The sequence below is a fragment of the Canis aureus genome, chromosome 3, assembly GCF_053574225.1.
Source record: "Canis aureus isolate CA01 chromosome 3, VMU_Caureus_v.1.0, whole genome shotgun sequence".
Lineage (NCBI taxonomy): Eukaryota > Metazoa > Chordata > Mammalia > Carnivora > Canidae > Canis > Canis aureus.
Genome location: NC_135613.1, coordinates 1,408,280 through 1,425,972, shown reverse-complemented (window position 1 = coordinate 1,425,972; position 17,693 = coordinate 1,408,280).

Here is a 17,693-nt window from a genome sequence, read left to right as displayed (position 1 = left end):
TACATTGTACATCCTGTGTCACTTAATAATTAAAAACCAAAATTATGAATAATGGTATAAAATGTGACTCTCACAAAAATCATATAAAATAGGTATTATTATCTCCTATTTGCAAGTGGAGAACTGAGGATCACAAATCTAAAATAGCATGTCCAAGCTCAAAGCTGTCAAAATGATACCTGGTGAAATTAACCATCTACACCAAGATGTGCCCCGTACCTTCCTTCCATTGCCCTTGAAATAATACTAAATTGGGACAGCTAGGTGGTTCAGCAGTTGAGCATCTGCTCAACTCAGGGTGTGATCCTGGGGTCCAGGATCGAGTCCCCCGTCGGGATCCCCACAGGGAGCCTGCTTCTCCCTTTGCCTGTGTCTCTGTCTCTCTCTCTCTGTGTCTCTCATAGATAAATAAACACAATATTAAAAAATATATTAAATGTTGCAGTGAGGCAATATTTTTAAAAAGTTAGTGTAATTCTGAAAAAAATAGGATATATAAATTTAAAATGTCTACAGATAAGGAGTGAAAAAAATATGGGAAAAAATTCCATATCCTGATGACCCTCATTTTATATCTGTAGCCTGGATCTCCACTCTGGATTCTAGGCTTGTATCCAAATATTTCCATGACACCAGAGCTCAAATATCTAATAATCCCATAAAAATTAATATTCCCCAAACTAACCTCTTGATCTTACTATTTTCCAACTTCCACTTGCATTGTCATTTTCTCTACCTGGAAATTCCATCCAACCAATTGCTCAAACCAATGCCTTGGAGTTATCCACGACTTCCCTCTTTCTCTTAGATCCCATATTTAATCACACCAGAACATACCAGGAATCCAACCACTACCCACTTCCTAACTGGCCTCCCTACTTCTCTTTTTTTATTTTTATTTATTTATTTTTTTATTTTATTTTTTTTTAATTTTTTTAATTTATTTATGATAGTCACAGAGAGAGAGAGAGAGAGAGAGAGGCAGAGACACAGGCAGAGGGAGAAGCAGGCTCCATGCACCGGGAGCCCGACGTGGGATTCGATCCCGGGTCTCCAGGATCGCGCCCTGGGCCAAAGGCAGGCACTAAACCGCTGCGCCACCCAGGGATCCCACTTCTCTTTTTTTAAAGAATGATTTATTTATTTGAGAGGAAGAGCATTCAAGAGTGGTGGGGAGCGGTAGAAGGAGGCAGAGAGAGTGAATCTCAATCAAGCTCCCCACTGAGCATGCAGCCCGACATAGGGCCCCATCTCATGTTCCTGAGATGATGACCTGAGCCGAAACCAACAGTCAGATGCTTAACCAGTTGAGCCACCCAGGCAGCGCTCCCTACTGCTCTCTTTCTTCTGTTCTCAGCACAGAACTGGAATGATTCATCTCTTTATAAGAAAAAGCCAATGTCCTGAGAATAATCTATAAGATCACCTGCCTTCCAAATACTTACTCTCCTTCCATTAACTCTCTACCCTCAGATGATAGGATCCTTGCTCACTCAACGACATTCATATCTTCTATGTTCTATCAATGCTAGAGGCAGGATTGTAGGCTGAACTATGCATTGCTTACTTCTTCTGCCTTAAATACTCTTCTCATCTATCCAATAAGGTCAAAATTAGGCCTTCTTTAAGTCTTTGTTTGCACTTTCTTACAGAACTTTTCTCCTGCCATCGTATGTAAGAATTACAATCCTTTCTACCCATACACACACACACTCCTTATTCCTCTTCTCATTATTTTTCCCCATTATATAAAGGTATGTATCACTTTCTGAGGAATTAGGATAAGATAGGAAATGACATAATATGATACTTATTCTCTTTTTTTTCCCATTAAGAAATTGTAATCTCGTAAAAGATCAAATTTGTGTGTTTTGTTAGCTTCTTTATCCACAATGCCTGGAATAATAGTTCAAACACTATATGCAGTTAATAAGTATTTCATAAATAAATGAGTGAATACACAAGGCAAAAAGTTGTTAGAGTGGTAAAAGCTATTTTATTCTCCCTTATTTTTCTGTTTTAATATGAGCAATAATTCTTTATATTTTAAATGCCATGTTTTCTTACATGATAGATTTCATTTTTGAGTCTCCATCATCGTGCCTATAATATTTCATTTCTGTCTGTTTCCTTGTTTTGATTTTAGGAGTTCTGCTTTTGGCGAGCACTGCACGAACCTAAAAATGTCCATTGTTTGAAAACAAACACATAATGATAAATGTAGTAATAGTTCATGGTCTACTAGTAGTGGTAGTAACATCGGCGGAGCAATCATTCACCGGGGGCCTTTTATGAATTTTGGACCATGATGGATCTTCTACTTGTGTTGGTTTACTTAACACTCAGAAAAATCCTATGGAATGTCCATTATTATTATTTTTTTGGAATGTCCATTATTAACAAGAGATAGAAAGTGAAGTGCAAACATCTTAGATAATTAGCTCATGGTTACAGAATTGGTAATTGAGAAGTTGGAACGTTAATGCTAGTAAGTCCTTATCTACATAGTTCACAGCATCTTTATGTTCAAACATTGTACATACTTTAGTACAATATATTGAAAATGATTTAATTAGTTCAATACATACTCGCTAACACAATTGACTATCATATGGATTGAACATTACCAAAAGGATCGCAGTTCTCCTATACGCTTACGATAGTAAAGTTTTAAAAGTAATGCATGGCTCTCAAGTGAACTCCCCTTTCTGAGCCAACAGTATCTTATTCTTTCTGCGTGTATTTTCTGCTGCTGCTACAGATCTTGTAGGATAAGCAAGTGACTCTACACAGCCCACCTTTCTTTCTGAAGAGTGGCCTTGCTGCCTTGTAAAGGACTCATAATCACTTTGTTACCTTCCCTTAGATATGTTTGCCGGACTCCTTAGGGAGGCTTTGAAATTCTGACACTCCGCGTAAGTGCAGTGAGTTTGCCAAAAAATACTCTTTGTTGGGGAGGCTGAGGACTTCTTTATTTACTTACGGACACAGCATGGTTTATAGCCTCCCAGAGTGAGGAAATAGAAAAGGAAATGGCAAAAACAGAATTGAAACCAGCTAGTTGGTAAAATAATTTTAGTTTGTACAAAAAAGAGATAGGGAAACTCTAAGACATGAAAGTCCTTCAGAAGTAATCAAACTGGCTTAAGTGGAAACGATATTTATTGAGCACCTACTGTGTGCCAAACCTTCTATAAAGTACCTGTGTAGGTTTTATAACATGTCTTTGCAGAAAACACTGATGTCCATATTATTCCTGCATTATTATTATTATTTTTTTTTAGGTAGGAGCATTGTGTAGAAAAAGTTTAAATACTGATTCAAATCAACTGCCTAGGGGTACATAGGTGCCTCAGTAGGTTAAGCATCTGCTTTCAGTTCATGTCATGATCCCAAGGTCCTGAAATCTGCTTCTCCCTCTCCACCTCCCCCTCATTCATGCTTGCTCTCTCTCTCTCTCTCTCTCTCTGAAATAAATAAAATCTCAAAACAAATAAAATCAACTGCTTATGTGTCTCTTCATTTTCAAAATTATGAGCCTTCAGATTCAAGTCTAGAAATAAAAGAGGAAAAAAATAGAAATAAAAGAGGAATGCTAACGGTCATGGTTTACCATTATGTAATATACTCTTTCCCTTTTTTTTTTTTTCAAATACTCACTATATTTTTCTTCCCTTTTATGCCTTTCTTCCCCTAATCATACTACAGTCATACTTTTTCTAGGATTCTGGAGGGGTAGGGAATTTTTTAAAAGTAATAGTGGTGAAATCCACATCTTTCTGATACTTAGCATTTGCTTAATAATGATAAACTTTCCATTAAATTTCAATTTATCATGTGTACCATACCAAAGTTCTTTTTTTTTTTTTTTTCATACCAAAGTTCTTTAAAATGTATGCTAAGGCCAAGATGGAGTAACAGGTGGCGGATTTATCATTTCACTAGAAATAAAAGCAATGAGGAAAGTCAGTGAAATATTTTTCCGACTATACAGACGAGGTGGCACAGGACAGTGGTACATGAAAGAGGCAAACTCTATGATTATCCCCAGGTTATGGCCTAGTGAGACGCCAGACTGCAGTATCGAGAAGAAGGACCCAGTCAGCGCTCATCAATCGCACTACGCTGAGCGGATGGAGAGTGGAGTCAGGTGTGTGGTGTAAAGCCTAAAATTAAAGTCCAATATTATGCGCTGCCTCTATAGCTGGTAAAACCAAGAGGGCATCGAATCATATAACCACAAATTCACCTCCCAGTTCTGCTCTCACAGGTGAGGTCTCCTAGCCAAACAGCCTTCTTGGTCAAGGGGACTAACTCAGGCTTACAGCTGAATAGTGGGTCCCCCGACAGCTCATGGGATTATCCAACCAACTTCGTATTCTTTCATAGGAACTGGGCTCACCACACCCTTTCAGTACTACAAAGGCTGCTTCCTGTAGCTTCTAGTTGTTCACTGTCCCCAGGAGCCACCTCTGGGAGGCACACCGTGTCAACCCCCCCCTCCCCAGACTGTGAATCTATGTGACTAATAGGACATGTGACTATGGTCAGTTTCCTCAGTCCAGTGTTGAGTGACATAGGTTTGGTTATCCTCAAAGGTCTGGGGTGAAAATTCCTTCCTCACCAATGGGGTAAGTAGGAGGCAATTAAAAGAGGAAGTCCAGGATGGGAAAGGTTGGCAGGTCAAAGTAGGGGAGAGAAGGGATCTTACACAGAAATAAAGCAATGGAAATCTTGGAGCATTTCTTCAAATCTTTGTCTCATCACTGATAAATACATATATAAGCAAGACTACTTGAGAGCATGAAAAGAATTATGCAACCAGAAAGACAAAAACCTCATAATTCACAGGAAATCAGAGAGAATACTTAGAAAACTCTGTAGGATTTCAGTAGTGGGCAAAATTAGATGTAGGTGACTCTAATCTAAGGATCCCGAGCATGTAACCTAAAAGCAAACTCAAAAGCATCCATATCTTTCCAAGTAATTTAACTATGCTCTAGTACAAAGTTTAAGAATATTTAAAGATACGTTAAAGTATCCGCAACAACAAAATTAGAAGTCACAGTGCATGGCATGTCATTAAAAGCTGCCAGTTAATCAAAGAATCAGGAAGGTATGATCCTTAAAGAAAAATAAATAAACAAGGATCTGTAGAAACAGAGCAAGAAACAATCAGATACAGTCATACCTCCTTTCATCACACTTTACAAATAACTGCATATTTTACAGCTTGAAGATTTGAGGCAATATCACATCAAGTAAGTCTTTTGGCACCAGTTTTCCAACAGTGTGTGTTCAAGTTTCCGTGTCATATTTTGGTAATCCTCACAATATTCAAACTTTTTCATTATTACATTTGCTATGGTGATTTGTGACCGATCATTATGACTTGCTAGTATGGTTATCTCTGTATTATATTTATTTAAATTGTTTTATATTTATAATTTTATTAAGTAGTTTGCATCAAAGTATCTTAATTTTTGAACTAATCTGTACATCTTTTTATTTTTTAAAATATTTTATTTATTTATTCATGAGAGACACAGAGAGAGAGAGAGAGGCAGAGACACAGGCAGAGGGAGAAGCAGGCTCCATGCAGGGAGCCCGACGTGGGACTCGATCCCGGGTCTCCAGGATCAAGCCCCAGGATGCAGGTGGCACTAAACTGCCGCGCCACTGGGGCTGCCCTGTACATCTTTTTAAAGGCATAAGATTATTGCACACTTAGTTTGTCCTAAATTGTCTACTGTTCTAGTGTAAACATAACTTTTATATGCATTGGGAACCAAGAATATCATTTGACTCACCTTACTGTGATATCCACCCTCTTGTGGTAGTCTGAAACCAAACTCACAATATCTCCAACATATGCCTAGAATTACTAGATAAGGGCAGTCCAGGTGGCTCAGGGGTTAAGCACCTGCCTGGGGCCCAGGGCCTGATCCTGGAGACCTGGGATCGAGTCCCACGTCGGGCTCCCTGCATGGAGCCTGCTTCTCCCTCTGCCTGTGTCTCTGCCTCTCTCTGTGTCTCTCATGAATAAATAAATATTTTAAAAAAATTACTAGACAAGGACATTCAAATGTTATGATTACATGCTTATGTTCAAAGAGAAAGGGGAGAACATTAAAAATGTGAAGTAGCAACGTCAATATACAAAACAAAACAAATAAAACTTCTAGATGTGACCCTATCGTGTCTGCCATGAAAAGCACATTGGTTTTCACTGACAGCAGAATAGAGGCTTCAGGAGAAAAGATTTATAAGCCTAAGACACAGCAACAGAATCTATCAAAAATTAAATACAGAGAGGAAAAAGACATATGATAAAGAATATATCCTCAGTGAGCTGTGGGATAACTACAAGTGGATTACCACATGTGTAACTGGAATAAAAAAATAATAAATCAGGGCAGGATAAAATAAATAAAATTCAAAATAAAAAATATATATTTGAAGAAATAATGGCTGATTTTTTTTTTCCAAATTTGATGAAAACTAAAACCCCACAGATCCAATAAAGTCAATAAACTCCAAGTACTGGAAACATGAATAAAACAATGTAAAAGCACACCTTAAACCAATTGTTAAATAAACTATGATAAAGGGAAAGTCTTGCAAGCAGCTAGAGAAAAATAACAGATTTTTTAAAAGATTTTATTTATTTATTCATGAGAGACACAGAGAGAGAGGCAGAGACACAGGCAGAGGGAGAAGCAGGCTCCATGCAGGGAGCCCGACGTGGGACTCGATCCCGGGTCTCCAGGATCATGCTCTGGGCTGAAGGCAGATGCCAAACCACGGAGCCACCTGGGTGCCCCAAAAGTAATAGGTTTTAAACAAAAGAATGAAGAATGATAGATTTCTCTATGGAAACAAAGTAAGCCAGAAGGAATGGACAACTCTACTAAAGAAAATGGTCAACCTAGAATTAATAACATAGAAAAATTGCCTCCAAATGATAAAATATAGACTTTCTTAGATATATAAAGCTAAAAGAATCCACCGTTCATCTGTGCCACGAGAATTGCTAAAGAGGTTCTTCATACACAAGGAAAATAATACCAGATGGAAATATATATCTCCAGAAAGCAATTAAGGGCACCAGAAATCTTAAATATGTGGTAATTATAATATATTTTCCTCTTATTTTATGTTTTACTTTTTCTCTTTTTAATCCCTATAAAATGAATCAAATGTATATAGTAAAAAACAATAACAGTGTTTCCTAAAACCTATAATATATTTAGAGTTAAAAGTAGGAGAACAATGTTACCAAGGCCTGTGGGGGACAACGGGGCGGGGAGATACAGGAAGTCACATAATATTACTTAAGTTATAATTTAAAGATGTACAATGAAAAATGAAGGAGACTTCAAAAAGACACAAGAGTATATTGATGGGATTCACAATCTGGAAAAATCTGAGCATCTAAATAAATCATGATTATATTAGATTATAATCCATTGAATAAATTAGGACTCTGTTAATTCATATAGATACAATAAATATGGACAAATTATTAAGGAGGAAGAGAAAGCTCTTCTTTTACTTTGCCCCTAAATTTCATACTTTCCTGGTGTATAAGGCAGCCTTTTCACCAATCATACACACGGATGGTGTTCTGCGGATCCAGTCTAAATTCCACTTTCTGTTATAAATTGGTAAGCTAGTTCAATAAAATGAAAGGTTCATTAAACTGCACACACAGCAGACTTGATTGAAGGCATGAAACAAAACTTTATCTATATTTGGATTTTTTTTCTCGTTATTGCTTTTATTGATTTAGAAACACAATTTGATTTTTTATTTGCTTATACATTTCTTGTCTATATCATTTTACAATCTTTATGAAAATTCTGTTTTCATGACATGCCCAGTCAAGTTTTGAAATCCAAGGGAAAAAGGCATATGTTTTGATGAACAGATAACTCAATCGACTCTTTCAACTTTTAAAATGCAGCTATGTGTTCAACATTAGTACCGAACTTGGTCTATTTGGGAATTTTTGAATCCAGAAATAACTGCTTATGCGTGAAATCGTGGGATATGTGCGCACTCTTCTCCCCACATAATCACCAGAGATATTTATTACTTCTCAACAATAAAGTAAAATTAGCTACTACTCTCTTTAGACTACCGACAGAAATAAGATAGAAAAACCGTTTTAGTCTCTTTTGTTCTTTATATCTGATACCACACATATTGCAAAAATGGCCATTCCGGTAAAATACAGCACCTTGGACAATACAGCCCTGTCATATAGGGCATATAATAAGGTTCGGGTACACATATTGGAAAAAAGAAGAAAAATGCCATCTCAGATGGAAAACAACAGAACTCAATTTCCTTTCTTCCATCCATCCTACGAACTGAGTGCCAAGTATGTGTCAAAAACCATTCTGGAGGACGCCTGGGTGGCTCCGTGGTTGAGCATCCGCCTGTGGCTCAGGTCGTCAATCCAGGGGTCCTGGGATCCAGCCCCACATCAGGCTCCCCGCGGGGAGCCTCTCTCTATGTGTCTCTCACGAACAAATAAATAAAATCTTAAACAAAACAAAACAAAACAAAACTATTCCAGATTCAAGATGTAAACTCCTTATAATCAAGTTTCATATGCTGACCATCACCATCCCACCTTACCAAAAAACTCTAGTAACATTTTATTGTCTCAACTAAATATGGATTATTTTCTTAAGTCATAAAAAAATTGCTAAGTATAATCTAGGTATTAGACTAATAATAAATAGTATTAAAATAATTTGGAGGGATCCCTGGGTGGCACAGCGGTTTGGCGCCTGCCTTTGGCCCAGGGCGCGATCCTGGAGACCCAGGATCGAATCCCACGTCGGGCTCCCGGTGCATGGAGCCTGCTTCTCCCTCTGCCTGTGTTTCTGCCTCTCTCTCTCTCACTGTGTGCCTATCATAAATAAAAAATAATAATAATAATTTGGAATGAGTATTGGTAAAAGTTTTGATAACGACAGACGCTGGGATGTATTTACAGATAGACATTAGACATAACTTAGAAAAATTATCTTCAGATAGTAGAAAACTAAATGAGATCCTTCAAAAGAACAAAATGATCCTTCTTCCCTCAGGAAAAGAAGTTACATGGCTTTTACCCTAGATATATTTTAATATGAAATATGAAGGTGAGGACATACCACTGTCTGAACCAAGAAGCTGAGCATTTTCAAGTTAAAATGTATTACAACTGGTTGCCGCAAGACAACTCTAATTGTAGGGTGGATAAAGGAAAGGAAAGCATTCATATTTTCTTTAGTTGTTCCTTCACTATAAAATCTTTGAATCTCTCCTCCACCAATACATATATCCATATACTCTCCATGTTTTAAGGTCTTTTTAAAAAAAATAATGATTTATTTATTTATTTAAGAGAGATACAGAGAGAGGAGAGAGGGACAAGTAGACTCTTCATTGAGCACAGAGCTCCACACACACGGGGCTCCGTCCTACGACCCTGAGATCATGACCTAAGTCAAAACCAAAGAGTCAGAGGCTCAACTGACTGAGACATCCAGGTGCCACTTATGGCTTTACAAAAATGGAATGAAAAAAATTAAAAATAAAGTAAAACAAATGATTGCATGAACAAGATGGTTAACTTAATCACAATAGTCCATACCACACTAGAATGAAAGAATTGAACTTTTTCCATTTGAAATCATCATAGACCTTGATAATCCTCAGCTTGCTCCTTTAAAAATTCAAGCCTTCTAAGCCAAAACTGTGATTTATTTGGTTATTACATGGTCAATGTGTCATCAACATTTTAACGTTACAATGAAAAGCAACAACAATCAAAAAAACAAATAACCCAAAAGCCTCATGCTGTCTCCAGGATGATTTCAAGAAGGATCAAAGTCAAAAACATGCAAAAAGAGCGAAGAGTATTTAAATATCAAATAACATGGAGATACATCAAAAAAACATGAAAAATCAAAATGCAAAAACGTACTTGCCCCTTATTTAATGATATGGAAAAGCATCCAAGTTGGGATTAGTGCCGTAGCTTCCGGAGCCTGGGAAATCCTTTATCTGTGTATCTGCTTACGTTGTTAATAGTAGCATACACTTGTAGAAGGCCTCGTGCCTTTAGAGATTTGAGTCACCAGGACGGCCAGGATGATGAGGATGCGCCTGCATCAGTCTGCATATCCACAAGGGGTGGAAACCCCCCTCTCACTCCCCCAGCAGAGCAGTGCAAGGGACAAGGGAGGAGCCATGAGGCCGCAAGAAGGCCGGGCCTGAGCACGTGGGAAATGTTCTCAAAGCAGAGAATTCGGGACAGCTGCTCCTTGCCCGAGGTCGTCCTGAGGCTGCGCTTCCATGATGCAGCCAGGATCATCCGGATCAATCATGCCCGGTGTGCTTACCCATCCAGCATCCCCCCGAGCCCTGGGGGCTGTGTGCCACCAGTATGTGAGCGTGAGAGCATGACATGTTAGGGATGCGTGCCCGTCCCCAGCCTGGGGCTGGGTGTTTGGGTGGAACACGTGAATCCGGGCAGGTCTTGAGCAACCAAAACAGGACGTTCTCAGGAGCAGCAGCGAACAGTCCCTGGGAGTGCGATGGGGGTGAGCACTCGCTCGGCCACTGAGGTCCCTTGCAGGTGGGTGCTCTGAGCGGGGAGGGGCGGGGCATCCGTCACAGCAGAGCAGGACATCCTCAGCCCGCAGCTCACCAACCTGGCGGCCAGGCCCCACCTGCCCAGTCCTGAGCAGACCACGCTGTTGACCAAGTACATGCTGTGCTGGCCAGACGCCACCAGAACTACCCTGCGTGTGCCCTGGACACTTCGCTGCTCTCTTCAGAGCAGAGCGGAGCCCTCGGCCCCCTGCTACCAAGCTCCCCCTGGCACCCAAAGCAACCCCCAGGCTCGGATCACACTCAACCATGGGACCCCTTCCAGCCGCGCTCACTGTCCCACCCATTGAATGCCAAGGCCACAGGCTACCAAGAGCTCCCAGACTGGCCAGGGGGAGCCCCAGACACATCTGCACGCAGGTGGGGGGCCTCCATGAGCCAGGTGCCCAACCTGGGAGAAGAGGAGGAAGAGGGGCCAGGCCCCACAGAGTCCACAAGTAGGCGCCCAGGGTCCAAGGGTGAGTCCGTCGGGGAGCGCAGCAGCTGGATTCCAGCTGTGAGTCCAACGGTGAAGACCAAGACGAGGGAAGGAGTAAGAGTGAGTATAAGGAGGAGGAAGACAACAAGGAGACGATGAAGGAGGCACCAGAGGCACCAGGAGGCCTCTCCCCGGAGGAGGGCAGATTCCTGCTGTAGCTCGTCAGACTTTGAGGTGACTGACCCTGGATCCCAAGGAGAAGCAGGAGGAACCTGACTCCTGAAAGGAAGAACCAAACCAAAGCAAACGACCACCTCCCAGCGGAGCTCGTACCCCGGAGCCGAAGAAAAGCCTTTGCTTGATCTAGAAGACTTGCCCCTGCCGGCGTCCAGCCTGTGTCTCCAGCCTGGTCGTGTTCAGCAGTCTGGCTGCTGCTCCGGGGGCCCCGACACCCCCGGGCCCTCCCCTGATGCGCTTCCCGCTGAATCCAGCGTCGGGATGGAAGGCAGCAGCGGCTGCGCCTCGGTGGGACGGACAGGCGGGCTGTGGCCTCTGTCCCCGGAAAGCCCCCATGGCATCTGTGCTGCCCACTTCTCCAAGAGCTCAAGTACCCCCCTCAAGGGCATGCATGTGGTCACCTTTAAACTCTCCACCGGCGTCACCATCCTGGAAGTGAGTCCCAGCACCCAGAGCCCCTGCCCCTGCTGTGATAGGATTCATTTCTGAGACGCGACCTAGGCTCTCAGCTTCTGGCTGTGGATCTAAACCCAGCACCCCCCCCCCCATTCAGCCACCCAGTGAGTAGCAGATGGCCCCGTGTGTTCATGAGCGAGAATGGGTTCAACAAGATACAGGAGTTCAAGAAGGAAAGCTCAAGCTGCCAGGCACCTGTCAGGGGGTCAGGGGGGCCACACAGGGGTACGGAGAGTGACTGCCACCGCCAACCTGGATCGTGTCCTTTGTGGGACAGCCGACAAGCAGAGCTTGGAAGGGAGGATGCTGGCCAGTGGGGGCCTGGTCCTGCTGACCCCGGACGCCCTGCCTGCTGGAGCCGCCTGCTGACAGTCAACAGCTCGTAGTCTCTCTGTCTCTCTGTCTCTGTCTCTCTCTGTCTCACATCAGATACCACGCAGGACATCCTCTCTCCCCCAGGTCATGACCCTGATCCCCCTCCCCATGAATTCCTAGAACCAGAGCAGAGGGAGACAACAGCTTCCCCCTTCAGTCGTCCCGGCTTTCTGCAGCTCTTCATGTAGCAGAATCTCAGTATTCTCCCTAAAATATTTTATGACATATATATGACGTGTGATGCCTGAACTTACTGTAGTCATTGTATAATACGTGCAAATACCAAATCATTGTGCTGTATCCCGGGAGTTAATATAAAGTCGCACGTCAATTACACTTCAATACAAGATGAAATATGTAAAATAAAATGCGTATTTCTGGGCTACAGTTCAGGAGCATTGAATGAGAATGTCTGGGGGCGAGACTAGAGATCTTCCTTTTAAAAATGTCCAAGATGGGGGATCCCTGGGTGGCTCAGCGGTTTGGCGCCTGCCTTTGGCCCAGGGCGTGATCCTGGGGTCCCGGGATCGAGTCCCACGTCAGGCTCCCGGCATGGAGCCTGCTTCTCCCTCTGCCTGTGTCTCTGCCTCTCTCTGCGTCTCTCTCTATCAAAAATAAATAAATGAATGAATGAATAAATAAATAAATAAATGAATAAATAAATAAATAAATAAATATTTAAGAAAAAATGTCCTAGATGATTTTAAAGCAGAGTTAGGTCTTCCAGAAGCTAACGGCATGCCTCAGACACCTCTTGTTTCAGGGGTGCCCCCTTCTCCATCCTGGGCTCTTCCGGGTTGGAACAGCCCTTCTGAAAGGATTCTGGTAACCGGCACGGAGACGCCTGAAAGAATTACTGAAAAGGGAAAGAGCTGGTGTCTCTGGGGCCTGGTCATTCTACCGGAGTTAGTTGACAATAATCAACCAAATGAGTATCTACTAAGACACAGTTCAGGGGAGGCGATTCTTGAAACCCAAAAAAGAGTGAGATTTCTAACCTTACTTAAGGAGTTTGTAATGTGATAGAAGACAAAGCTCCACATAAAAGTCATGTACGGAGAGAAGAAAATATGACCCCCTTAATTACTTGGGTGATTGTCTTGGCTTTTACACCTACTTTGACTAGAGAGGTGGAAATTCTGAGTAGCCCCCTAACCTGCAGTCCAGGATGTTCCACGAAATATTCCAAATGCTTAACCATAATTTAGTCTAGATTTTCTAGTCTCTTACCTAGAAATTTATTTTGATCAACTCTATTGATAACAGACTATAAATTTAGAATTTAAAGGGAATGTCTCCTTTCAAATATCCTGGGTAATTTCCTCAAATTATTAGAAGATTTCAAGAGCTCCGTCATTCTGAAATCTTCTAATGCTTTTGTAGTCAAAAGTAATACAAGACAGCTATTATTTTTTCACTCGTTAATTCACTCAAAGTAAAAAATTGAGAGTAACCTACATCCTAGGATACTAAAGGTTGTTAAAACTTAGTTCCCATTCTCATGGGCCGGGCCACAGCCTGAGAGATAAGGCGGATATATAAATGATCGTGACCATATGCCCCAGTTTTAGAAAATATATATATTATATAGAGAGAATATATATAGAATATATAGACAGAATATATATAGAATATATATAGAGAGAATATATAGAGAATATATATCTAAATATATCTAATATATCTAAAATACATATATTTAGAAATATATACATAGAAATACATAGAAATATATATATATAAAATCACTATATAGAATGTATCTGGTCCATTTTGCTTGGCAGATAATGATTTTAGCGGGCACGGAAATGAGTGAAATTAGTACACAGAAAGTAGTTCTACATAAGTTGGGTGGAGAGGGAGCACGCATTTTAAGGCAGCAAGGATATGGGTAGGTGACAGGTAAGGCAAAGAATCTTATTTTAGCAATGCAGAAGTAAAGGGCCCGTAATGATCTCGTCAGTGAAAGGGATGTGCTCCTTAAATAGTCACCGTCTGACATGCTTTCTCCACGTGATGACTAGATTAACTGTGACACAATAGGATTTAGGGCATGGGACGGGAAGGAAGAAGAGCTCTCAACATGAAATGGAAACAGGGCCAGAGTACGGGGTTGCCTGCCCCACCAGCTAGAGATGTGTCACCTGTGAACGAAGGCACCCCTCAAAGCATTTCCGGTGTGAAATCCTGGGACGCCTCCCTTTGTCACCCAGGCTCCTTCCCTTACCTGCGGCAGGAGGCTCAGATGCTAATTGCCACCACGAGCCCCTGGATTTACACACCGAACACTATGACATAACCCTGGAAGAAGACAAGGAGATTGGGGAAGACAGATCTCGTCAGTCCTTCGGTGAGAGTGGAGAAAAGCGAACCCAAAATGAACTTGACAACTTTCCCTTTAATTGATTTAAATTAGGATTTCCTCCAACATCCAAACTGTGTTCTAATTAAGTTTGATATGAATGATGGCCCGTGCTGCAGGTGGTTGAAAGGTGAGTTTTCTAAGACAATAATGAATTAGGGATGTAATCTAGTTTTGTGGAAGTAATCCGTGATATTCAGATGACATCTTTCAACATGGGGGTGGGGAGGGCAGTGACTAGATTATTTGAAATTAAAAAAGAGAGAGAGAGAGAGAGAGAGAGAGAGAGAGGTCCTACTCAAAAAGCCTTCCAAATGCTAAGGTTTGCGTTAAAAATAATTGTGATGAGATTTATTTTTATTCATTTTAAAAATTGATGTGTGCTCATGAGAAAATATTTGGGACATAGAAAATAGGGGGAAAAAGTGCCTAGCATATCAGATATAGTCACTAATAATTTTATAACATTTTTCAGTACACAGACTTCCCTGCTATTTCCTCCTGCTGTTATCCCCCGTTTGCTTTACGGCGCTTGGCTTTTATGAAAAACCTACATTAGTACCGCCAATTTTCAGTAGCCAAAAGAAATCTGAAGAAAATGTTCACTTTTACAAAATGCTAATTGCTTTTTTGCTTTATGCCATTTTACCTTACAAAAGGTTTCATAGGAAAACTCTACTTTTGATCGTGGGGAAATCCATACACCTCTCTTGCCTTATATGCTAACCTGCACCTAATTTTGAGGTAATAGGAAGTATTATACGTATAAAGTCACGTATCTTTTCATATACTATGAAGCAAACGTGTTTCCATGATATTAAAATATTTTGCAAAGCAAAGTTAGTCCTTGGAATATACGAGTATTTCCTCACATACAGCATGCCGTAATTTGTTCATTCTTCTTTCAATCATATATGCCATTTCCAAGTGTTCAAAATTTTCAAGAAGGCTATACAATATGGATATTAATGTGAATATTTTAACTTTTAGCTGATTTTGATGTGTTTGTTTGTTTGTTGAATTCTTGGGATTTATTGCCAGAAATAAGATTAAGGGTTATGGGCTTAAAGATTAAAACAAAACAAAACAACAAAAAAAAAAAAAAAAAACAAGGAGTTTGATGTATTTTGTGACATTTTCTGATAAGTTTACCTCAATTTTTGCCTCACGATTAAGGTAAAAATGTAAGCATTCTCATATTAAATATTCTGACTTTTACATTTCCTCATTTGTCTAACACTAAAGCTCAATTTATATGTATTTGATTGCTGAGAGGTAGACGGTTTCCATACCTGCTTTTCAATCAGCATCCTCTTGCAAAATGTCTATTCAAAACTTTTTTTTTTTTAACACATGAACATAAAGTTGTCGATTCCTTATGTTTAAAGGATGAGGTTGGTTTGTGGATATACAATAAAAACGTGCAGGCGAGCTCACTTTTCTGTAGTGATGGCTCTCACAAAAGCTCAATAAAATTGCCTCAAATCAAACAATAGCAGGACCCCTCTGACGCACACAGACTCCCCGTCCCATCAAACTCCCTTTACCTTCAAGCAACCTCTGCAGCGGGAGCAGAGCCCTGGGGAAGAGGGAACCCCGGATCCCCGCCCAAGGGGTGCAGGTGGGCCTGGGGCTTGAGCAGGAGAAAACATCCCGCGGGGGCCGCTCATCACTCTTCTCCCTGCATCACCAAACACACACCTCTTGACCAGAGAGCAGTCTGGCGGCTCCATCCAGAGACTCGGACTTCCTTTCCACAGGTGCTGAAATCAGAGAAGTTGGGTCAATTCACTGGGAAGAGAATAAAGGTCTAAAGCGGGTAAAAACAAATAAACCAACAAAAAAAAGATAGCTCACATATGAAACCTCTGGTTAGAGAAATACTTGTGCTTCACGGTTTCACGGTGAGCTCATTTGAGATAAATAAATATATAAATGGATGAATACATTTATTTTCTTTATGGGGAGAATGCTGAAAATTCCATGAAATCAGTTTTATGCACTTTTTTTTTTCTCCACGTAAACTCTCTATTGTGGTCATTTTCTACAAAGGTTCCAAAGGCATGAGCTCTATTGTTTATGCTCCTTACTGCTTAAGACGACTGTCCCTTAATAAAAAAATATCTAAAATAATGGACATTCCCTTATGAATCAATGTACATGTTTACACCCAGCTAATGTAAAAGGGGATGTAGTCCTGGCCAGTTCTATAGAAAGTGCCTTTGTCTCTCACAAAAATATGGGTTTCTTAGCCAACTGCTCTGGAAAATTTGGGACAGACTTTGACACTAGGAGGAGGGGGAGGATTGAAGTAATTCAATAAGAAAATTGTAACTAAAAGTTCTATTATTCAGTTCGTATTAAAAATGAAACAAAATGAAAATATAATAAGACCCCAAATAAATTTGAAGTATGAATATAACATGAACTATTAGTAATAATAATATTTTTCCCTGCTAGAAAGTGAATAAATGGAATACATTTCCCATTCCATTTCTCTCTCAAGCGCCTCTCCTCCATGTATTGTGCCATGAGGGACTTTTATTTTCATTTATTTGCAAACTCCTGACCTTAGTTTCCTTGATTGCAAAATAAGGTTAACATTTCCTACCCCATTACACCTTTGTGAGAATTACAAGAGAATTGCATGTAAATTAAATACCATAAAGCCTAGCATTTGGTAGGTGTTCATTAAAATGTATTTCTATCAGGTCACCTTTCTCCTAAGTACTATAAATTATGTATGGCACAATCCATAATTTTTCAGTCTTGTTTAGAGTGGGGGCAATGACAACGATCTGGTTTTTATCATTTGAGATTTGAGAGAAAATGGCAAAACCTAAGAAAGAAGGTCTTCCTTTTGAAAGCTTAAAGGGATCAATTGATTCATTTTCCTCAGCAATGTCCATCTTTTTTAAACAGGATCAATACGGCAAGATGCAGAAGAGCGTCTCTCTTCTGATCATTGATGAAGGGAAACGTTAGCTATACTTTTCAGACACATGTGGCTTGCAGAGAGAAGAGAGAATGACATTTTAGGGTCCATAGTAGACGAACAAAATGGGACGTTTGAGGGAAATGCAGAGGGACTGACTATTAAGGGTGTCTCAGAAATCAAGCCTTTGTTAGGCGTCTATGTGCCTGTGGAGCTGTCAGGGTTTGTTTAGCTAA